The 23,863-nt window shown below is 47.3% G+C and overlaps 1 protein-coding gene across 5 annotated transcripts in view; it reads left to right on the top strand.

The window, feature by feature from the left end:
* CD2H10orf90 (chromosome D2 C10orf90 homolog) overlaps window positions 1-23,863 on the top strand; it is a 264,239-nt gene that overhangs the window by 157,853 nt on the left and 82,523 nt on the right. For 2 of the 5 annotated variants that reach the window (XM_042960025.1, XM_042960023.1), the window contains exon 1: window positions 12,434-12,634. The exons of the other annotated variants lie outside the window; for them this stretch is intronic. The gene's annotated coding sequence lies outside the window, so the exon portion shown is untranslated. Of the gene's footprint in view, window positions 1-12,433; window positions 12,635-23,863 lie in introns of those variants that run through there. 5 annotated transcript variants of the gene reach the window in all.

The following is a 23,863-nucleotide window of genomic DNA, read 5'->3' as shown; positions in this document are numbered from 1 at the left end:
CCTTCCTGTGTGTTACTTGAACATTTCTTATAATTTCATTGTGATTTCACTATAATTTTTTTCAGAATGTCTTTGTATAGCTTTTTTGATGGTTACTCTAGGGATGAGGTATTAGATGTAATATTCCATACATCACATATATACATACATGATATATATACACACATAATATGAATTTATATCACACATGTACTATACGTATATGAACTATATCATGTATACATACTATTTACATAAAATTACCTGAGATATATATTTATATATACATGATATATACGTGATCTATAACATATATTTACGTGTATATTTATGTATTTGTATGTCTCATGTATGTATGTAATGCAAATGCATAAATTCAAAGGCAAAATTTATGAACTAGACTATGAAACAAGACCCAAACACTTGCTATCTACATGAAACTCACTTTAAATATAGCAATCTAGGCAGGCTGAATGTAAAAGGATGGAAACAGACAGATCATGCAAACATTAATTGAAGGAGAGCAGCTAGCCATATTAAGTAGCTACACGTATAAAATCATAGTCTCTTGTCATCATTTTGCCAGTTCAAGTGACGTACAGAAACCTCACCTCCCTGTACAACCCTTTACCCTCCCCCATTTATAATGTAAGGATTTAAAATACTTCCTTTATGTACATTTAGAACCGCGTTAGATAGTGTTGTGATTTTTGCTGCAACCATTAAACATAACCCATGAAACTCAAGAGGGGAAGAAGACCTATTGTATTTATTCATACTTTTGCTCACTGTGTTCTTCCTTCCTTCCTGATGTTCCAAGTTTCGTTCATCTTTTCCTTTCTGTTTAGAGAGAACTACCTTTAGCATTCTCTTAGGGTAAGTCTGTTGGCCACAGATTTTCTTAGTTTTTTTCTTTTTTCTATCTGAGAATGTCTTGATATTCCCCTTCGTTTCTGAATGATATTTTCCCGAGGTATATAGGATTCTGGGTTGAAAGTTCTTTTTTTTTTGGCACGTGAAAAATAGCGTGTCACTTCCTCTCCGTGGTTTTAGGGATTCCAGTAAATGTATTTACCAAAGGGAGAAAAAGAGAGAGTGCTATGTAAATATTGTGAGAAATTTCTGCCTCCACGTTTCTCAGCCATCTTGAGATCATAGGCAATGGGTAGAATTCAGCAGGAAGAAGTCATAGCATATTGATGAGAGTAATTTTAAAGGTTGCTTTATCAGTGACCAAAAAAGAGTGAGGCCTTGGTGTCATTCACTTGGCCAGGTATACAGGTCATGATACCTTCCTTGACATAATAAAAGGGAAGGGACAAGGAATTAATTAAGGCCGCAGAGACCCCCCTCTCCCCCTTAACTAAGAGTTGGGATATTGGAAAACCAACGATAGCTTGTACACTTTGTACTCAAATGGTAATTTATGGGAGAGTTTTACTATGCTCAGTGTCATGTCAGTTACCGTGGGTCCCTGGGGGCTGGGACCTGGCTCTGGGTGAGAGAGATCAGAGGAGGGCCAGGAGTGACTGGGTGGATGAAGGAGGGTGTTAGGAGTGTAGTCACACCCTCCATGACGTGGGAGGAAGGTGGAGGTGAAGGTGCGTTGTGCGTGACCTCAGCGAGGCTCTGAGTCACTTTCAGACACAGGATGGCAGGCGCCACATGTTTTACGTAGTGGGTCAGCATTTATCTCTTCTAAAGATGAGTGTGTTCTTTAGAAGTCATTTTGCCCACGCCGGATACGAGAAATCAAGCCCAGAAATTGTCTTTAGGCGCACCTGGGTGGCTCAGTCGGTGAAGCGTCCGACTTCGGCTCAGGTCATGATCTCACCGTTCGTGAGTTCGAGCCCCGCATCGGGCTCTGTGCTGACGGCTCGGAGCCCGGAGCCCGCTTCGGACTCTGTGTCTCCCTCTCTCTCTGTCCCTCCCCACTCATGCTCTGTCTCTCCCTCTCTCCCGAAATAAATAAACATTAAAAATTTTAAAAAATAAAGAAATTGTCTTCAGAACCCATCACCCTGCTGATCAGGAAGGAGGGAAAGATACTAAAATCACCAGATAATCAGAGGTCTTCCTGTCTTCTGGCCGTGCATGCGGTGAGATCAATAGCGCAAGGCGGGGGCATCCCACCATCTGGGAAAGAGCGGGTTTCCGAGTAACTCTGCCAGGCCATGCTTTGCGCTCACTCCCCTCACTTAGGGAAAATCGATTCTGCTCTGGCATTGCCTGGTGGCTCTGTACCTTCCCTTCCCTGATTCCATCCTTCTCTTTACCTTCATTTAAGATAATCTTTCTAAAAGCTCCACTGACAAAGGGGAGGTGCTGAACGGCACAAATCCTGTTGACTCTTTAAGTGGAAACGAAGAATCAAACTCGGTGTGCTTGCTTTCTTGGCAGAGAATGTGTCTTGTGATTTACTTTTGTTAAGTGAGGTGTGTCTGAAGCACTGCACAGAGTGACAGGTATTATTTCAAAGGATGACCCCCCGCAGGGGGACGCGGTGTGGAGGGGAGAATGGGGCCAAATCCTGGAGGCAGCTGATTGACAGGCTGGGGGTGGGAAATTGACTCCCATCCAACGATGGGCTTGGCCGGATCCAAAGAACACGGCCGATCATCTTCCTATGACATCATAGCCATGGTCTCGTGAGCTCCTTTGGATGCACAGTTTCAACCCTGCAAGGCCAAATGTGTGTCACAGAAGCCACCAATTAGGGCCGTTGGGCCAGATTCATCGCACAGAAGTATTTGGTTGGGCCCAAGAGTGTCTTTGCATACTTTGAATATTAAAAAAATTGGGAGATTTTAACTAAAAATTCAGGCATCGAGTTTCTCTTAAAAAACTGGGTTGGGCAACACTACTCCTGTTCCCATGAGCTGAAGTAAGGGGCCTGAGGGGAGGCTCTCGGTGCACCCCAGCCCCGCCCAGCCCGCTCTCTGCTTCCACGGCACCTGCTGTGGCTTCTGTGGACAGGTCATCCGGGATGCTGACCTAGGGCCGAGGGGAGAAGACAGCCCCGAGGCCGGAGTCGGCAGCTCACTCAGTCCTGTAGAGAATGTCAAGGTGACACCAGCTTTCGGAGTGTCCTCCACCACTTTTATTTGAGAAAGGACTTTCTCGAAAGGAATAGCACTGCTAATGAAAATTGATTTTCCTTTCTAACAGTTTATTTTCCCGAGAACAAACACAGGGAATTCTTAAACACAGGTGCTAATGGCCGATAGCACGGGCATGCAGAAGTACCATCTGTGATCGCCAGGGAAGAGCATGGTGGTGTTGGTCCTAGGCGCCATTGGTTCCAGTCTCGGAAAATGGGTTCATACCCAACTTCCAAATGGACTGAGAGGTGGTGGGTAAGGCCCCTCTGTGTGGGCAGCCTGCCCCAAGTGCCCCTGCTCTGTGCCCGCAGCTGTCCGAACCCTCTTCATCTTGTAGCCTATAAAATTATCTGTGACTCACCTACCTCCCTTCTAGAAAGTCAACCCCTTGACTGCCTGATAACATCCCGCATTTACCGCAGGCTGAAGGTGCACCGCATACGGTGGCGGGCACTTGATCTGAATTAACTCCGCGTGTCCTCCCAGCGGCCCTTTGAGGTAGGCGTGTGTCATCCCTACTTTGCAGATGAGAAGACCAAAATGCAGGGACACTTCATTATGCACCAGCAGACGGAGCCGGCAAGTTTGAAGACTTACAGATTTGTTGAAGTGTGTCTAAGCAGTGTAGCACTTGAACGACTTAATTTTTATTACGACCACTTTATGGAACTAGAGATTATACATTACAGTGTAAACTGTATATTTGTACATTTTTATTGCCGTACAGAGTTGTTTACACGAATCACATATATGTAATTTATGGGTGATTTAAGGGATGTTTAAGGGCAATTTGAGACGAAACGGTCCTTCAGTTTCTTCTTTGAGGCTCTCAACAAAACCAACGACACCCATTTGCCAGATTTTTAATTTTGTTTTATTTTTTAAACAACTAAGCACCAGCGAACATATACATCTATCTTGGGGCATGTGTGGAATTGAATTTTAGAAGTGAAATTGATGGGTCACAAGGTATATACTTTTGGGTTTTTTGGTTATTTTATTTATTTTTTGAGAGAGAGAGTGAGACCATGCACAAGTGGGGGAGGGGCAGAGAGAGAGGGAGAGAAATCTCAAGCAGATTCTGCAACAGCACAGAGCCTGACTCGGGGTTCGAACTCAGGAACCGTGAGATCTTGACCTGAACTGAAACCAAGAGTCAGATGCTTAACCGACTGAGCCACCCAGGCGTCCCAGGTATATACATTTGAAATTTGATACATATCACCAAATTTCCCTCCCAAAAGTGCTCTACTGGTTTATATTTGAGCCAAGTGTGGAGAGAACCCACTTTCCCACACCCTAAGACTGGATTTTTTGAAAAACTATATTTATTTTGAGAGAGAGAGAGGAGGGGCAGAGAGAAAGGGAGAGAGAGAATCCCAAGCAGGTCCTCTGCTGTCAGCACAGAGCCCAACATGGGGCTCAATCTCACGAACTGGGAGATCATGACCTAAGCCAAAATCAAGAGTCGGACACTTAACTGACTGAGCCACCCAGGCGCCCCCTAATACTGCATTTTTATAGGTGTGTGTGTGTGTGTGTGTGTGTGTGTGTGTTTTCCAAACTAAGAAAAAGGTAAGGTATCTCGCTGTTGTTTTCATTGGGGTGAAATTCTCATAACAAAAAAATGTATCCATTTTAAAGCGTGCACTGCATGAACATTCACGATGTTATACAACCACCACCTCTCTCCAGTTCCAAAACATTTCGCCACTCCCAATGAAAGCCCTTCCTACTCATACCTCCCCCCAGTTCTTAGCAACTACTAATCTACTTTTCATCATCGTGGCCTGACCTATCTGGACATTTCATGTAAAGGGAATCATATACTATGTGATCCTCTGTGTCTGGCTCCTTTTACTCAGCACGATGTTTTCGAGAGTCATCCATGTTGTAGCATGTGTCAGCACCTCATTTCTTCTCACAGCTGAATATTTCCGTTGTATCTAGGTACATATATATATATATATATATATAAAATCCCTCGTGTAATGTACAAATTTGTTTATCCATTTGTCGGTGGATATTTGGGTTGTTTCCACCTGTCGGCTATTGTGAATAGTACTGATACAAAGGTTTGCATACAAGTGTTTATCTGAGTACCTGTTTTCAGTTCTTTTGTGTGTGTGTGTGTATCTGTATATGCATACATAAATGCATGCATGTGTATACACATATATGATAACATGGTCATATGGTAATTATGTTTAACTCTTTGAAGAACTTCTAAACAGTTTTCCATAGCAGCCATACTATTTATAGTCCCACCAGCAATGTATGGGAAGTTTCATTCCTTCCCATCCTTACTACCACCAATTTTTTTCTGTTTTTTTTTTTTTGTATGTTTGTTTTGTTTTAGATTTAATTATAGCCACAGTAGTGGATATAAAGTAGTGTCTTATGGTGGTCTTGATTTGCATTTCCCCCATGACTGAGGATGTTGAGATTCTTTTCATGTGCTCATTGGCCATTGGATAGTTTCTTTGAAGAAATGTCTGTTCAAGTTCTTGGGCCATGGGGTTGTTTGCCTTTTTGTTGTTGAGTTGTAGAGTTCTTTATATATGCAGGCCTCTGGATCCTTATCAGGTATATGATCTGCAAACATTTTGTTCCATTCTGTAGATTGTCTTTTCACTTTCTTGATGATATCCTTTACTGCAGAAGGTATTATTTTATTTTCTTTAAACATTGTTTTAATTTATTTTTTCTCAATTGCTAAAAACCTCCGGCACCTTTTAATTGAATATTGTCCCATTGTATTTGTTTTTCTGTGAAATCCGTGTTCAAATCACTAACTCACTTTTATAAAGTATGTTCTTCTAATATAATCATAGAAGTTAATATTATGTCCTGTGTATGTATCCTTTTAATGTTTCTTCTAATCTGTTGCTTGTTATTTAATTTTTTTTTGCTTGTCATTTAATTCTGTATGTAATAATATTCGTCGTATACAAGTTACTCATTATTTTACACTTTGGCTATCTATCTTTTATGAGCTCTGGATATTTTGTCTTCTTTAAGAGGACTTCCAATATTATAAAAAAATTCTTGGGGCGCCTGGGTGGCTCAGTCGGTTGAGTGGCCGACTTCGGCTCAGGTCATGATCTCACAGTCCATGAGTTTGAGCCCCGCGTCGGGCTCTGTGCTGACAGCTCAGAGCCTGGAGCCTGTTCCAGATTCTGTGTCTCCCTCTCTCTGACCCTCCCCCGTTCATGCTCTGTCTCTGTCTCAAAAATAAATTAAAAAAAAAAAGTTAAAAAAATTTAAAAAAAATATTCTTTTATTTTTTTTAAATTCCACTTTTTATGTTTACACTTTTGATCTATTTTAAATTTAGTTTTGTGAATGGCTTTATTTTTTTAAAGGATTTTTAAGTAATCTCTACCCCCAACGTGGGGCTCGAACTCATAACCCTGAGATCAAGAGTCACACGCACCACCAACTGAGCCAGCCAGGCGCCCCATGAATGGGTTCAAATACGAACCATAGCATTATTTTATCCCTAAATGGGTTATCAATACCAATCCTAGTCCCTTTGATTTATAACATCTTGTTGATAGTACAAGGGTGTCTGACTTTCTGTTTTATTTCACTGATCTGTCCATCTTTTCCTTTGCTGAGACCACACTGTTTGAATTATTAATACAGCATTTGAATAAGTTTTGATACGTATTATGGTAATATCACACTTTTACTATGTATTATCAAAATTGACTTGGGTATTCTTATGTATTCTCTTTTCCACATACATTTATGAATCATACTTTGAAGTTTTATCTAATATTTATTTATTGTCCATTTTTAATTAAGTTTAGAATATATAAATTAACTTGGACGGTGTTGACTTTACAATTTTGACCTCTTCATCTGGAAACGTGTGCTTCCTCACGCACCTAGCCTTTCCTTTGTCTCCTCGAGTATAATTTTAGGATTTTCTCGACCTAGGTGTAGCAGATTTCATGTTAGATGCATTCCTTTTCTTGCCAGTGTTAATTTTTTTCTCCTGATGATTTGTAATTGATTATTGCTGTTCTTTGTGATGCTTAGAAGTAGTTTTTTTTTTTTTAATTTTTTTTTTTAACGTTTATTTATTTTTGAGACAGAGAGAGACAGAGCATGAACGGGGGAGGGTCAGAGAGAGAGGGAGACACAGAATCTGAAACAGGCTCCAGGCTCTGAGCTGTCAGCACAGAGCCCGACGCGGGGCTCGAACTCACGGACCGCGAGATCGTGACCTGAGCCGAAGTCGGACGCTCAACCGACTGAGCCACCCAGGCGCCCCTGGAAGTAGTTTTTGATTGTGCTTTAACCACTCAGCTCTGCCATTGGTTCTAATGGTTTTCAGCTTAGACCCTTGGGTTCCCAGGTGGACAGTCACATCGTCTGAAGTTGTGAGAGTTTTGTCTCTTGCCTCCTTTTCTTACTGTGTCAGCAGCGCCCCCGCGATCTTGGGAATGCTTGCCTTGTTCCCAGCTCCTAAGGTTTCCTTGTCTGGAACTTCATATTTTATCATAAGAAATCTCTTTTTTTTAAAAAAAAAATTATGTACTTATTTAATAAGTACATGCTGGAGAAATTTAATTTGTAAGCTTTTCCAAATATAGTGGTCTTAGAGATTTTGCCCATTTTATAAAAATCACAAAGTAAGCATTATATTTCTTCTGCTTCATTAAAACATTTTAATCAAATTTTAATATTTGATCATTTCCTGGGTGCTATATTTACTGAACAAATTTATTTCTGTAGCAGTTTGGCTGAAGGTCTGTGTGACTGGAAGAATCACTAAAATGTGTTTATTCAGGGGCGCCTGGGTGGTTCAGCCGGTGAAGCGTCTGACTTCGGCTCAGGTCATGATCTCGCGGTTCGTGAGTTCGAGCCCCGTGTCGGGCTCTGTGCTGACAGCTCGGAGCCTGGATCCCGCTTTGGATTCTGTGGCTCCTTGTCTCTCTGTTCCTCCTCATTCACACTCTGTCTCTGTCTTTGTTGTCTGTCTCTCTCTCTCAAAAATAAATAAAGATTAAAAAAATTTTTAAATGCATTTATTTATATGATTTGACCCTTTACATAATGTTGTAGACGGAGGCAACTTCTTTGATGGGAAACCTTCACCAGGTCATGAAATACTACTGCAGAGACTCCACAAACAACAAAGAATCCTTCTATGCGGGCACACACACACACACACACACACCCGCCCACGCGGTTAGCTTTCTGAACATGGTGACCTTGTTGGGGATACCAATTCGCCATCACTTGCCTGTGGTAATTTTAGCCCCTCTCTGTCGTGGAACAGAGCCCTACTGTGGGGTTTTCCTCTATTCACCAAAGTTTGCTTTCCCTGGTAGATGTTTTGCTGTCCGTGGTAAATGCACGAATCCAAGCTACAGTAGAATTGCTGAGTGTTGCAAATGTGAGAAAATACTTCCGGAAGTGCCCTACTCTGCCACCGCGGTGGGAAGGTCCCTCTGCACCACCTTGCTCAGTGCTGGGACTGCAGGGCCCGCTCCGGGCTCTTTCTCCCCGTGGCCCTAGAGACACAGAGGTTTAATGAAGTTCAAGGCTAACTTTGCTCCCGGCTCATCTTGCTACAGCAGAAATCTCTTGCCTGTCAGCCAAGGACCATTCCTGGCTGGAGTTCAGCTGGCAATGTGCCTCCCATCGACATGTTAAATATTTCATAGCCACCTTGGTCTTCTCGGGTTTCCCTGTCCTGGTTCGCAGTTAGCCTCGCTGTTAGTTACTTCTGGGGGAAGCCCCAGTCTGCGGGGTGAAGGAAGCTACATCTAGAAGGAGCAGAGGGAGAACAGCAAGGAGGTTCAGAGCGTGGTCTCCCGGGGCATCTGACTTGAGCGGGAATTCCAGTTCCTGCACTTGGGAGCTGTGGGGTGTTGGGCAAGTTCGCACCATTTCACCAAGCCCCGGCTTGCTTGTGTGCTAACCGTGGTGAATCAGACGTGGGGAGCCGTGGGGGCTCGATGAGAAAGGGAGTGACACCCGTAGCAGCATATGACATGTGGGGAATCATAGGAAGGGTCTCCTGGGACACTCAAACAAAGGACTATACACAGAGTGGCTTAGACAGCAGGAACGTATTACTTTCCAGCTCCGGAGGCCTGACATCCAAAATCAACGTGTCACTGGCAGAGTTGGGTCCTTCTGAGACTGTGACGCATGGACGATCCGTTCCGTCCTTCTCGTTCCCCACTTCTGGTGGGTTGCTGGCCGTCTCTCATTTCTTGGCTCATTCATACATCACCCTGCTCTCTGCCTTTATCTTCACATGGTCTGTGTGTGTGTGTGTGTGTGTGTGTGTGTGTGTGTGTCTGTGTGTGTGTGTGTGTCTGTGTCCAAACTTCCCCTTTTTATAAGGATACCAGTCATATTGGATCAGGGCCACCCTACTGATCTCATTTCAACCCAATCACCTTAAGACTTCAACATAGGTATTGGGTGGGGGGGAGGCACCATTTAACCCATGACAATATTCAATAAATCTTTTCGATTTCAAAAAAAAATGTTCAATAAAGAATAACCAGTTGAAACCTGGAGAATTACCTCCAGATGAAAGAGACCACGATTCTCTGCTGAGCCATGCAATTTCTTGAGCATCCAGAGAATTCTTCAGACAGAAAAAAAGTACATTTCTGTTGCGTTGAGTTGCAGGAGATTTAGGCGGGGAGGAATCGGGGGATCTTCATCTCAGAGGGAGACAACCCGGGAAGCCTGGACACGAGGTTTGTTGGCTCACTCTGTGGCACTACCTGGGGGGCGGAAAGAGAGGAGAGAGGGGTGCTCCCTGCAAAGCGCTTTGCTGTGACAACTGAGGCAGTGGCTGTGTCTGTTAAAGATGCTCAGTTTTCACAAGAGCCAGGTAACTGGAGGGCATTTTGGGGGGCCGGGTTGCTAGGTGACAGCTTTCTCCTTTCCTGGGGAAGGTATGAAGCATCCTGTTCCCCTTGTTCAGATGTCTCTTCTTTGGGAAAGGCTGGATTTAGAGAATCGGTGACATTTTAGAACTTCCGGTGGGAGGGGTGGCGGTGAAGGGAGGGGGGGGGCATGCATATACGTAATCAGTTAACAAAATCTAAACAGAAAGCCCTCCTGTTGGAAACGACGCGGCTGACATTGCCTCTGCTGCTTCTTGGCTATTTTTCTTATTGAATCGTCTACGAGCATCTGGGTTGTCTGACTATTTGGTCCTCAGCAGAAGTGGAAGTTAAGGATCAATGGACTGCCAAGTTTAGGTGCGATATCAAGCCTGGCTCCTTCTTTACTTTCAAATTTCAAGTGCTGGTGATAAAAAAGCAATTACCTGTTATCTTTTGTTGGAAAGACAGATAAGCACCAAACCCACTTACATTTCTCTTTATTTTTACGTCCCTCTGTTTGTTGAATGTCAGGTGTTTTTATTCTGAGGACTTGGCAGGAGAATGGGTGACTTGCCAGATCCAGCCCTTGGAAGCTTTGTTTCAGGGGAAACGCGAGGCTGGTGATCCAGGACCCCAAGTTTCCTCACCTGGCCAGACTTCTTGCTGCAGGATTTTCGGGGCTACCTTTGAGCAGCAGACATTTTTATCAGACTCGGGCAGGGCGCTGAAAGAAGTCAAGGGCATTTTTGTCTGTAAGAACACAACTCTGGCTTCATGCGTCGTTTTGCGGTGGGCGGGCTGAGTGTGGAGGGCACAGGTGGAAGCCGGTGCAGCCTGGTGGGGGAGCTTTGGGGTGACGTCGGGCAGGACGGGCTTCGCATCCCTGCCGCGCTCAGGAAGCAGGAGCAATCTTCACTCTTTCCTGAGGTCTCGGGCGGAATCAAGGCTGGCGCAACGAGATGGGCTTTGGTGTCTTTGCCCAAGAGCGTTTAGTGAACGCTGCCTCAAACCACCACCGCCCCAGCCGCCCCTTTCCCAGGTTCAAGGTTGCATCACCCCCCTCCGCCGCCCGCATCCATCGATGGAGGATGTTCTGTGTCCCACAGTGGGACCGCTTGTTCCAGACCAAAGACCGGGTTCCTAGGTCAGTGCCCACCGACTCCCAGCGCCGCACCCCTGAAGGGGCCCCTTGGGGAACCCTTGACATGCAAAGGGTGAGCTTGTCTCGTAACCGTGTGCCTCCGGTAGCCCAGATGGCTCTTTAGGGCTTGCAGCTTCGTTCCACACCAATGGGAGCACGAGTGGGAGTCAAGATCCTGTTCCACCTGTCACTTACTCGTGGTCCCTGCAGTGACAGCTCAGATTGTTCTTGAAGAGGAACCCCTAGCAGGGATTACAGCGTTGGTACCTCATGTGGGCTTGAGTCGGTGCACACTGGAGGTTCGAGGGCAGGTATGCCGCCCACGGGGGTTTGTATGGCTCATGGTGGTCCAGGCCCTGCCCCCCTAACACGGAGGTTCTGAGGAAAATGAAAAAAAAAAAAAAATATATATATATATATTATGGAGATATATACATATATATATATATAATGGATATATATATGTATATATATATATAATGGATATATATATATGGATATATATATGGATATATATATATATGGATATATATATATGGATATATATATGGAGAGAGAGAGAGAGAGAATCTGAATCCCTGCTGCTGTGGGTTTCAATTGTAAATATTTTTCTCACCGTTTCCTTTACATCCATGGATTTTGAACAATACGACTGGATGTGTAAAGGTCTGAGCACAGCTTCACGTTCCGCAGTCTGGCCGCAGGAACCTATGAGGAACGTCTGAGAGGTTTGGAGATCTGTTTGAAAGCTTCCTGGGTCCGACGTGAAAATACGCAGCTCTTCGTGGGAGCGTGACCTCAGGTGCTGCGAGCAAGCCACCTGAGCACCCGTTCCTGGGCGAGGTGGGGGTGGCCGGTTTCTGCTCCCAGGGAGCCGATGCAAGGCGGGGGGGGGGGGGCGGTGGTGAGTCCACAGAGACTCCCCATGGCCAACAGCCCCGTGCAGACCCTGCCAGGTGTCGAGAGGCAGCACCGTGTTCCCACCGTGTGTGTGTGGCAGGTGGACGGGAGCTCGCTGAGAGTCTCCAGCTTCTCCAGGAATGTCTCCGATTCTGTCAGTTTGCTGGGGGAGGAGGGAAGCTGAGTGAGAACATGACGGGAACAAACAGACCTGGAATTCATTCTAGCGGTTTCGATCTTTCTCAGTAGGAAAATGAAGGTTGTAGGGATCCTGGGGCATCATCATGTTTTCTTCCCTTGGGGGCGAATGAGGGGCCCGGGAAAGCCATCTCTGGAGACATCACAAAAGGGCTGCCTATGTCTCCTGGGTCCTGGTTTATGACACCGGTGACTGACACAGCCGTGAAAGGAGGGACCGCGTATCCCAAACACGGCAGCGGCCTCTGTTGGGGAGGACGCCTTCCGGCCAGACCCAGAGGACTGGGAGAATCGGAGCGGAACATGCCTCGCGACAACTGTAAGGGCAGGCGCCGTGGAGAATGGCAAATGTGACACCAAAGGAAAGGAAATGACAGGGAAACTCTCCAGCGACAAGACCAGAGAAGCGCTGAAGGGAGGCCTGCGCTGGAAACACGGGTGATCAGGTACCACACAGAAGTGGATTTTGCCCAAGCAGGTGGACCTGGGAGTCCCATGGGGGCAGGAGGGCCGGTGGGACAGGACTTGCACCTGGAGGTACAGTGCGCAGGTCTTCCCCAGGGAAGGGGATCTCGTGGGGGCAAGAAGGAAACCCCTCGGCAGGAGGGGGGCACCGTGGCTCGTAGCTCTAAGCGAGGGTATGAGGAGGGAGAAAGAGCAGAGGCTGCCTGCTCACAGAGAATCGTTGCATTTCTCCCTCCCTCTTCTTTTTTCTTTTTAAAACATGTTTTATGTTCCGTTTTGAGAGAGAGAGAGAGAGAGTGTGTGAGCGGGGGAGGGGCAGAGAGACGGGGACAGAGCTCTAAAGCCAGCTCTGCGCTGACCGACTGTCAGCGCAGGGCCCTACGCGGGACTCGAACTCACGGACCACAAGATCATGATCTGAGCCGAAGTTGGGCGCTCAGCCGACTGACCCCCCCCCCCCCAGGTGCTCCTTCCTCCCTCTTCTTTAGATGCAGAACCACCCTTGGGGGTTCTGGTCTAATCTGGTCCCAGCTCTTCTGGGGATCCTGGCCTCTCAGGAGAGGTCCCACGTGGACACACCGATTTGGGCCCGCCCCCGGAGAAACCGGTGCTTGTAATGGGGCCCAGGTGAGCAAACTTTTCATTCGCTCTTACACGGTGACAGGTTGACTTTGCTGAAGTCACAGTCGCTCTCAGTGCTCCGACGTCCGAGCTCATTTCTCGTGGCTTTGTCTCCCCAGGAGCCAGATCAGGCTCTTGCCCCTGGGAAGCCCATCTATCCGGGCCAGCAACCGCTGACCGCTACCAGAGCAGCCGGTTTGTTTTTCTGGGGGCAGAAGCTTCCAGAGGGAAATAGTTTGAGCTGGGCCTTACATGATAAGACAGATTTGCCCTGAGTTGAAAGGGACTTAACTCCAGAATCACACTATTGGGTTCTGGGTTTATATGAATGGGGTTTAGCAATACAGTGGCAAGTTTTTCCTTCCTTCCTTCCTTCATTCCTTCCTTCCTTCTTCCTTCCTTCTTCCTTCCTTCTTCCTTCCTTTCCTCCCTCCCTCCCTTTCTTTCTTCCTCCCTTCCCTTCTTCCCTTCCCTTCCCTTCCCTTCCCTCCCCTCCCCTCCCCTCCCCTCCCCTTCCCTTCCCTCCCCTCCCCTCCCCTTCCCTTCTTCCCTTCCCTTCCCGCCCCTTCCCTTCTTCCCTTCCCTTCCCGCCCCTTCCCTTCTTCCCTTCCCTTCCCTTCTTCCCTTCCCTTCTTCCCTCCCCTCCTCTTCCTTTCCCTTTCCTTCTCTTCTTCCCTTCCCTCCCCTTCCCTTCTTCCCTTCCTTTCCCTTCTTCCCCTCCCTTCCCTTCCCTTCCTTTCCCTTCTTCCCCTCCCTTCCCTTCCCTTCCTTTCCCTTCGTCCCTTCTCTTCCTTCCCCTTTTCCCTTCCCTTCCCTTCTCTTCCCTTCTTCCCTTCCCTTCCCTTCCCTTCCCTTCCCTTCCCTTCCCTTCTCTTTTCCCTTCCCTCCCCTTCCCTTCCCTTCTTCCTTCCCTTCCCTTTTTCCCTTCTCTCTCCTTCCCTTCTTCCCTTCCCTTCCCTCTCTTCCCCTCCCCTTCCCTTCCCTTCCCTTCCCTTCCCTTCCCTCCCCTCCCCTCCCCTCCCCTCCCCTCCCCTCCCCTCCCTTTCCCCTCCCCTCCCCTTCCCTTCTTCCCTTCCCTTCCCTTCCCTTCTTCCCTTCCCTTCTCTCCCCTTCCCTTCCCTTCTTCCCTTCCCTTCTTCCCTTCCCTCCTCTTCCTTTCCCTTTCCTTCTCTTCTTCCCTTCCCTCCCCTTCCCTTCTTCCCTTCCTTTCCCTTCTTCCCCTCCCTTCCCTTCCCTTCCTTTCCCTTCTTCCCCTCCCTTCCCTTCCCTTCCTTTCCCTTCGTCCCTTCTCTTCCTTCCCCTTTTCCCTTCCCTTCCCCTCCCCTCCCTTCCCTTCTCTTCCCTTCTTCCCTTCCGTTCCCTTCCCTTCCTTTCCCTTCCCTTCCCTTTCCCTTCCCTTCCCTTCCCTTCCCTTCCCTTCCCTTCTCTTTTCCCTTCCCTCCCCTTCCCTTCCCTTCTTCCTTCCCTTCCCTTTTTCCCTTCTCTCTCCTTCCCTTCTTCCCTTCCCTTCCCTCTCTTCCCCTCCACTTCCCTTCCCTTCCCTTCCCTTCCCTTCCCTTCCCTTCCCTTCCCCTCTTCCCTTCCCTTCCCTTCCCTTTCCTTTCCCTGTCCCTTCCCTGTCCCTTCCCTTCCCCTTCCCCTTCCCTTCCCCTTTCCCTTTCCCTTCCCCTTCCCCTTCCCCTTCCCCTTCCCCTTCCCCTTCCCCTTCCTTTCCAGAATGCTTGCTTTGTGCTCACTCTGTATATGAGTCCTGACTCCACTTATTGGGGGCTGACCCAGGGTGACCCAGCTTGGATGGAACCCAGTAAAGGCTCCAGCCTCAGGGTCTGAGAGTTCCTGGGGCCAAGGCAAGTGCTGATGAATGGGACAAAGATGTAGCCGTGATGCCAGCCCCTGGGAGGGGGGCTTTGGAGCCCAGCTCTGTGACTTCTTGGAAGGGAACATCTGCAGTCACTAGCAGCACCTACTCCGCCAGTGATGACAACCAGAAATGTCTCCAGATAGTGCCAAATATTCCTCAGGAGGCAATTAGCCCAGCTGAGAACCACTGGTCTATGTTTAGGAGGGACACTGATTTGTAGTTTTCGTACCTCCTCTCTATGTTTTATAACGTCTTTATCAGATGTTACTGTTAGTCTGTGGTAGGTTGTGCTGGCCGCCTCTAATTTCCCAAGAGTCTCGTAGTATTGGCCTTATCTTTCTTCTTGAAGTTCATCTTTGCGATATATGCCTACAGGCTGCCTGAGCTAAGATTTGATTTTCTGCTGTCTCATCCTGTTCATTGTTTCCAGTGAAGCCATCGGTGCCTGGAGTTTTCTTTATAAAAAGGTGTTTTTAATAATGACTGAATTCCTATAAGAGCTATAGGACTCCTAAGACTTTCTGTTTTATCTTGCGTCAATTTTGGTAAAGTCGTATTTTTTAAAAGCAATTTGTGCATCTTTTCTGTGTTGAATTTATTCCCATAAAACATGTTCATTATCCTTTTCATGCCTGTCGTCTTAACACCTCTTCCATTCCTGGAAGTGGCTACTTGTATGTGTTTTTCATGGCTTTCTTGATTGGTTTTGTTAGTTTTTCTTTCCCTCAAAAACCCCAGTTTTGGTTTTGCTAATTTTTCTTTCATTTTTTTTCCTGTGCTTTCATTCATTTCTTCTCTTATTTTCATTTGCTTTTTGTCATCCATGTTAATGTGTGCAGCTGTCATTTATTTATATTCACTGCTAGGCTGTTGACTCTCTCACTATTTATAAGTTCTCCTATCAGAGTACATTGTGGTTGTTTTCAGGATTTTGTCATTAAGAGCAATGGTGCTGTGGACAGTCTTGGAAATTCTGGTGTCAATGAGCAGGTTTCTTATACACACACCATATGTCATTTATTCTAAGACACATAATTTCTTATATCTTAATGTGTCTGAAATCGGAATGTGTCTTAAAATTCCTGGCATCTCAGAGCATAATTGGAAGCTTTTTCTTTCGTGGTGATACATAAGAGAATAGTACATCTTATACTCAACGAAGTGCTGAATTTTGATGAAATACTATAAATCAGAACGAGATCATCTTCACCTTCCCTAGGTCACGGTCACAGCGGTTGTGTCAGCGGATGCTTGTCTGCCAAATATGGGAGTCTCTGTTGTCCTGTGTCTTTACCAATATTTAGCATTGTTATTTTTTACCGGTTGGGTAGATATGAACCAGTCTTTTATTATGATTTTATTTCCATTTCTCTATTTACTTATGAGGTTATTCAACGAACAGATATATGTATCCATATCTATCTATTCAGTTCGGTTGTTCAGTGAACATTCCTCTTCTGAGAAATGTATGTTCTGTCTTTGCCTATTTTTTCCATTGGGTTGCCAGTCTTCCTCAAATTAATTTATGGAAGTTTTTTTTCTTCTTGTTATACTAACTCTCTGGGGGGTTGCAAATACCTTATTCTAATTTATAGCTTCCTCTTTTTATCACATCTATCAGTGGTCAGAAGTTCTTAAAAATACTTGAATTCATCAAACTTTTATTTGGTAATGTTTGCTTTGGGGACATTTTAAAGGTATCATGTCTTTCCCAAGGTCATGACTGTTTTATCTCTTAACAGTTTCAAAGCCTTACCTTTCCAATTTAAGTTTTTAGATTTGTGGGCATGGGAGGGTGTAGGGAATGGATTTTGGTTTTTAAACTACTGACAACTAATTGTCCCAGCATCGTTTATTATGGTTTGTTTTTATCCGTGCCACCTCATTATTTTTCACATTTCATATATGGGAGCGTCTCTTTCTGGGTTCCTTATTCTTTTCCACTAGTCATTTTTTTTGTTTATTCCTATAGCGATGCACTGACATTTTCTCTACATTTTTAAATTTTGATATCTGATAGGGAAAATTCCTCTGCCCTGACTATTTGTGTGTCTGTCTTCCAAAGGCAGCCTATTGATAGCCCTGTCCTCTTAGGTTTGACATCTCCCCTCACACACACAAAGAGGCTGGGGTCATCTGGGCATCTTAGAGAGTCCCACAGGAAGCTGGGCATCGACAACTAGGTGCTTCTAGAAGCCTCCCATCCCAGATGGTGGGAATATTCTCTTAGAAGGACTTGAGAATCTAACCTGATGGATGAGGTTGGGATTGATAGTCCATTTTTCAGATGAGGAAGTTAAGAAAAGGCAAATGACTTTTTCGGTTCACATGGCTAGTCCATGGTGAATCTGGCCTTCAGTGCAGGTCAGTTTCATGGGTTTCCACTGCCCTCTGCACAAAGCAGGGTTTCCTGTGATCGTGCAGCCCCAACTTAGTCGGGTTAAGTTGTGCATCTCATGCCCAGACGAGCTCCTCAGTGTTACCCTTCATTCGGTCTCAGGTTCAGCCCCACCCGGCCCCACCTGACCTGTTTTTCAAGAAGCTGGAGCTGCTCTGCTTTTGCTCTTTCTGCCCAACTACCCTTCTCATTTACGTCTCTAGCCTATTTGGAAAAAATATCTGCTCTTACGCTTCTAAAATTCCCTTAGATTGGTGTGTTCTCCCTCTCTTTGCTCAGACACCTAAAAGTGCTAAATCCTGGTGTTTGCTCCTTTTTTTTCACCTTCCTAAGAGCCGGTGGACCCACGGCCGGGTGCCTCCTTAGGCACCGCTCCTTTGTGTCTCTGTGCAAGTAGAGAGAAAGGAAAGGCTATTCCGGGGAGCCGGCAGGAGAGCGGTAATTACTGAAGCTAATGCTTCAGCTCTCTCTAAAGTTCAAGTTCATTAGTGAAACTTTATCTTGTCATTCTAGTTTCTGGTTTCTGATGAGCTGGTACTTATTTTGCAATCAAGAGTAAAAATGTTGAATTATAATAATAACTAGAATCATTAACTTTTGCTAAAATGTTAAGCTGCATATAAACTCCACGCGGGCAGAGATGTTCTGTCTATTTTGCCCATTGCCGTGACTTCAGGGTCTACACTAGTGCCTGGCACAGGGTTGGTGATACATAAATATTCCCTGGAGAAATAAATGAATTTTATCGAGTGCTTTCTATATGCCAAGCCACATCCTAAGGGTTTTCAGTGTGTCTTCTCTCTCACCGCTCATAATAACCCAGTGAAACAGATACCATCATCCCTGTTTTGCAGATGGGGAAACTGAGGCACAGAGAGTTCGGGAACTTGTCTAAGTCACAAACTTTTTTGTTATTTATTTTTTATTGAAGTATAATTAATATACAGTGTAATGTTAGTTTCAGGTGATTCAACAATTCTATACATTACTCAGTGCTCTTCACGCTAAGTGAGGTCTTAATCCCCTTTGTCTATTTCACCTACCCCCTACTCCCCCACTCCCTCTCTGCCAACCACTCGTTTTATGTATTTAAGAGTCTGGGTTTTTGTTTTTCTTTTCTTTTTTTAAATTTTTTTAACATTTATTAATTTTTGAAAGACAGAGACAGAGTGTGAGCAGGGAAGGGGCAGAGAGAGGGAGACACAGAATCCGAAGCAGGCTCCAGGCCCTGAGCTGTCAGCACAGAGCCCGACGCGGGGCTCGAATTCACAAACCGCGAGACCATGACCTGAGCCGAAGTCGGCCGCTTCACCGACTGAGCCACCCAGGCGCCCCATGTTTTTGTTTTTCTCTCGAAGTTACACATTTTAAGTGGTCAAACTAAACTCAAGTTCTTATTTATGGAACGCCAAAGGACCTTCTCTTAGCTTCCATGAAATAATGTCTCTCTCACTGAAGGTCCATTAATGTGAAACCCTGTCTATGGGAGTCTGAGAATCACTGTTGTTCAGTTTACACATTTAGGGGGGTGGGGGAAAGGGAGGCATCATTACACATCTTTTTCTTACAGTTGCTATAAATAGACTAGTAACCCAATTTAAAAACGAGCAAAGGGTCTGAATAGACGTTTCTTCAGAGACATACACCGACAGCCAACAATCACATGAAAGAGTAGACAATATTTTAGTCATTAAGAGAATGCAAATCGAAACCACAATGAGATGGCACTACCCACCCTATAGTCAGAAAGATGGACAGTAATGGGGCACCCGGGTGGCTCAGATGGTTGGGTGTCCGACCTTGGCTCAGGTCGTGATCTCCAGCCCTGCGTCGGGCTCTGTGCTGACAGCTCAGAACATGGATGCTGCTTTGGATTCTGCGTGTGTGTGTCTCTCTCTCTGTCTCTGCCCCTCCCTGCTCGTGAGTGCTCGCTCTCTCTCTCTCTCTCTCTCAAAAATAAATAAATGTTAAAAAAAATTAAAAATAAAGTAGAAAAAGTCAGCTGCAGAGAGGGGAGTCTAGCCGGGAGGGGTGAGTTAGAAGACAAGGAGAGCTGGAGAGCAGGGCTCTTTCCCAGGAGCCCGACGGACTCTGCCGCTCCCCAGCTGGAGCTGCTCTGGCAAGCCCTGCCCCTCTCAGAGCCTCTGTGTCCTTTCCTTGCAAAGCGGCCGGTGTGGACGAGCTGATATTTGCGGCAGCCTTTCTCCTTATGTGCCTCCACGTTGAAGGGGGTGGGTTTCCTGGGTCTCGTATAGGGTCTGTTAGAGCAGGAGGGACTGGCAGGGAACATGGGGCTCTGGATCTTTGCCCCATTAAACAGGAGCATCAGTGGTAACAAAAATGGGAAAACCACACCATTCAAAACCAACAGTGCCCAGCGAACACAGCAACCTTGTCTATCTGGCCCGCGCAGCTGCTAAGCTTTCAGGGAGATGTGTAGATGAGGGGCCACTCGGCTTCCTGCACAGACACCCGGGAGCAGGGCCGAGTGTGCGTGAGCATCCCCGAGCCTGGTCTCTCGGACCTGGGTCAGGGCCGGCAGCTCTCTCCCCCGACAGGGCCCCGAGATACAGTGTGCGCCCAATGGCTCCTACACGCCATTTACCTAAATGAGAGATTGACGACCGGCGCCCTTGGGTGCTGCGCCACCCTCGTCTGTCCAGCTCACGGGGGAGCCTGTTTCCCTCTCCGCGGGCTCCTGCCAGGTCAGGCGGACGCAGGGCGAGAAACGAGAAGCCGCACAGACCCACAGACTGGAGTCAGGTTGCTCCTCGGGAAGGAGAGGAAACCCACGCTGACCTCTCATGAAAATATTCCTGCGGCTTGTTTGCGTAACGCGCCCTGAGCCGACAGGTTGTCTTAGTCTCGTGGAGCGTGTGGCTCTACGGCTGGGCCGGACGTCACTCCGGGTCCTTTTGCAGGAGGTTTCGAAGACCGCCCGGTTTTCTGCCCTGCGTGGTGCTTGCTCTCCAGGCCTGAACTAAAAGCAAACAAACAACTCCCCCTTGCTCATCCTGCAGGACGCTGCCTTGGCTGCAAGTCGGCTGAGTGCGTTCCGTTGCAGCCTGGGGCACACGGGGTGGGGGGGGGACGCCCACGTAGGGGTCTCTTTCTGCTCACTGGTGTCCAGAGTAGGGTCCCAGGTTGCTGGCACCACCTGTGAAGGCAGAAATGGCCCCTCTGAAATCAAACCACCCTGTGACTCTCGACACAAGATAATAATGGCTCGTTTGGTGACCTTGATGTTCCTTGGTGACCTTGACACCCCTTGATGTCTTGGGGCAGGGCCGCATGGCAGACCTAGACGGTGTCCCTGAGGCCATGCAGGCCCCTGCACAGTCCACGTGTCACAGATGGGGAAGCTGAGCCGGGAAGAGGGGCTGACCGGCTCAAGGTCACAGCTGAGTGGCCAGGTGGGATCTGGGCCCAACGTCCTTGCTGCCCGTCTGGGCTTTGCAGGCCACATCATGCTGTGTCCCTTTAATTAATTAATTAATTAATTTAGTTAGTTAGTTTTCTTTATTTTTGAGAGGCAGAGAGAGACAGAGTGTGAGCGGGGAAGGGGCAGAGAGAGACAGAGACCCAGAATCCGAAGCAGGGGCTCCAGGCTCTGAGCTGTCAGCACAGAGCCCAATGCGGGGCTCGAACTCAAGGACTGTGAGATCATGATCTGGGCCGAAGTCGGACGCTCAACTGACTTAGCCACCCAGGTGCCCCACGCTGTGTCCCTTTTGAAGCCAAAAGAAAGGAGGAAACAGTGCCCTCTTTCAACCTCTCCTACTCCTCCTCCCTGCAGCCGAGACCCAGGCCCCCTGCTTAGGGGAGGCTGCACATTCCTTGGGAACCTGGCAGAACCCCTGTCCCCCCAGCCCCAGGCCCCGGTTTTCCGCTGACCTGGGCTGCCCTCCAACTCACAAGACTCTCTTTTGAGAGGGGAGCCCCCGTTGAAGGGATTTGGATTACACGACAGAGGCCACTTCTGCTTACTTGCTTACCTCTGTCATGGACTTAAAATGAGGGACTTAAAATGACCCCCCTCCCTCTCCCCTCCCCCTGTACATAGGGGAACAAAAGGTGGAGGGAATGATTACTTTTCAGAGATGCTTTTAAGAGGGCTACTAAAATGATCTATCCACGTGTCTCTTTGCCCTATCTACTCCTCAAAAAAGAACTCAAGCGTTTGCTAAGAAAATATTAGCTAATAAGACCAACAGGAGTTCAGAACGAAAGGCACAAGATAACCTGCAGAAAGAACTGAAAGCAGGAACTCGAAGGAGTATTTGTACGGCTGGGTTCACGGCAGCATTATTCACGATAGCTAAGGGTACAAGCGACCCAAACATCCACCGACAGGTGAATGGATACACAAAATGTGGTCTATACACACAGCGGAGTATTACTCAGCTTTAAAGAGGAAGGACGGGATGTCTGGATGGCTCAGTCGTTAAGTGTCCAACTTCAGCTCAGGTCCTGATCTCACGGCTCATGGGTTCGAGCCCCGCGTCGGGCTCTGTGCTGACGGCTCGGAGCCTGGAGCCCGCTTCGGATTCTCTGTCTCCCTCCCTCTCTGCCCCTCCCCCACTCACACTATGTCACTCTCTCTCAAAAGTAAATAAACGTTAAAAAAAATTAAAAAAAAAAGAAATAGGGTTTTAAAAAAAACAAAGAGGAGGGAAATGCTGATACTGGCTATGGCACGCGTGACTTTTGAGGACACGTTCGGTGAAACAAGGCAGTCACAAAATGACAAGCGCTGTGTGAGTCCGCTTATGTTATCTTTCTGGAGCAGTCACATTTAGGGAGGCAGAGAGTAGAATAGTGTCGCCCAGAGCCCGGGGGTGTGGAATGGGGGAGTTAGCTTTCGTGGGCACAGCTTCAGGTGTACAAGGTAAAGGGTCCTGGAGAGGGGTGGTGCTGTCCTGATGGTTTCACAAAGGGGAACATACCGAATGCCACAGAACTGGACACTGAAAAGTGACGACGATCATACCTTTATGTGTGTTTTACTGCAATTGAGGGGGTCAACAGAAGACAGCCCATGAGGGCAAATGATCAAATCCATGCTGCATTCAAAGAGGCCTTGTTTTGTACCTCAACCCCCCCGTCAGGCTACCAGCTTTTCAAAGGCAGGGACTCCTATGCCCTATTCATCTTCGTTACCCCGTCACCTAACTTGGGTCCTCAAAACGTTAGGTCCTCATTAAACGTTTGTTGCACCGAGGTCGCGGTGTGATTACTGAATACCGTGCGCTCGAGCGGGCATCGCGGCTTACGGAACGCTGGCGTGTGCACCCGATCACACCTGGTCGCCCAGCCCTTGCACTCTCCCCCAGGGGAGCCAGCCCAGACACCGAGGGCCAGAGACACGGTGCGTCAGATTCCAGGCCTGTCGGAAATCAGCTGTAAGATGGCTGGAAGGTCCACGGATAGGCTCTCAAAACATCTCTATGGCCTTGATTTTCTGAGATGAAAGTTAGACGTAAAACTGGGGCTGATAACACGGTCCATTTTCTCGAGGGCCCGTTGTGTCCCAGATGCTGTGCCGAGCCCACAAAAACCTTCCTTCAGCTCATTTCATACGTCCCAGCCCGACAATGCCTGTGTCAGTATGCCTCTCAGACCGAGGAGCAGACACGGGCTTGGAGGTTGTGTGGCTCGTCCAAGGTTCTAGCATTAGAACACGGTGGCACTGGGGTGTCACCCGGGGCCCTGCCACCAAAGCCCAGGCACTTTCTCACGCTTCAGAGATGTTACCAGGTCTACAGACCCTGTCCCATTTCTACCCTTTCTGCAGGGACAGTGATCGTTAATTATTGCAGAGTCTTAGCTTGAGGCTTACTGGTCGGGTGACCCTGGTGGGTTTCTTCAAGGAGGCTCAGCTTCCTCACCTGTAAAACTGGGGTAATAACCATGCCCTCCTCATAAAGCCATTTTGAGCATCAAAGGAGGTAACACTGTGACCGGCATGGGTTGTCTCGTAAAGAGGGGAAAATAAATTTTGGGCGTGAAGATGTACCAGTGACATTGACCGGACTCCACGCCCCTTGGGATCAGCCAGTGAAATCTACATTGGTTTGGTGTTTGTGAAAAGGCTTACCAAGGTGCTGGCCATTTACATAGAGACCCACGCTGCCAATGCCTTGTCTCCAGGGATGAAACCACTTTCCTTATGAAACGGCATATTTCATTTGAAAAGTAAGGAGTTCTGCAGTCGGTGGATCGTGTCCCCCCGTGGACCTGGCTGTTGCACACTCGCCCTTAGGTTGCGATTCATCTGCACCAGCGTCACCTTCAGTCCAGGCGATATGGTTCGGTGATTTCTCCAGGTCC

This window comes from Panthera tigris, chromosome D2, assembly GCF_018350195.1.
Source record: "Panthera tigris isolate Pti1 chromosome D2, P.tigris_Pti1_mat1.1, whole genome shotgun sequence".
Taxonomy (NCBI): Eukaryota; Metazoa; Chordata; class Mammalia; order Carnivora; family Felidae; genus Panthera; species Panthera tigris.
The sequence above is the reverse complement of the archived record's forward strand: the minus strand, read 5'-3'. Positions and strand labels throughout refer to the sequence as shown.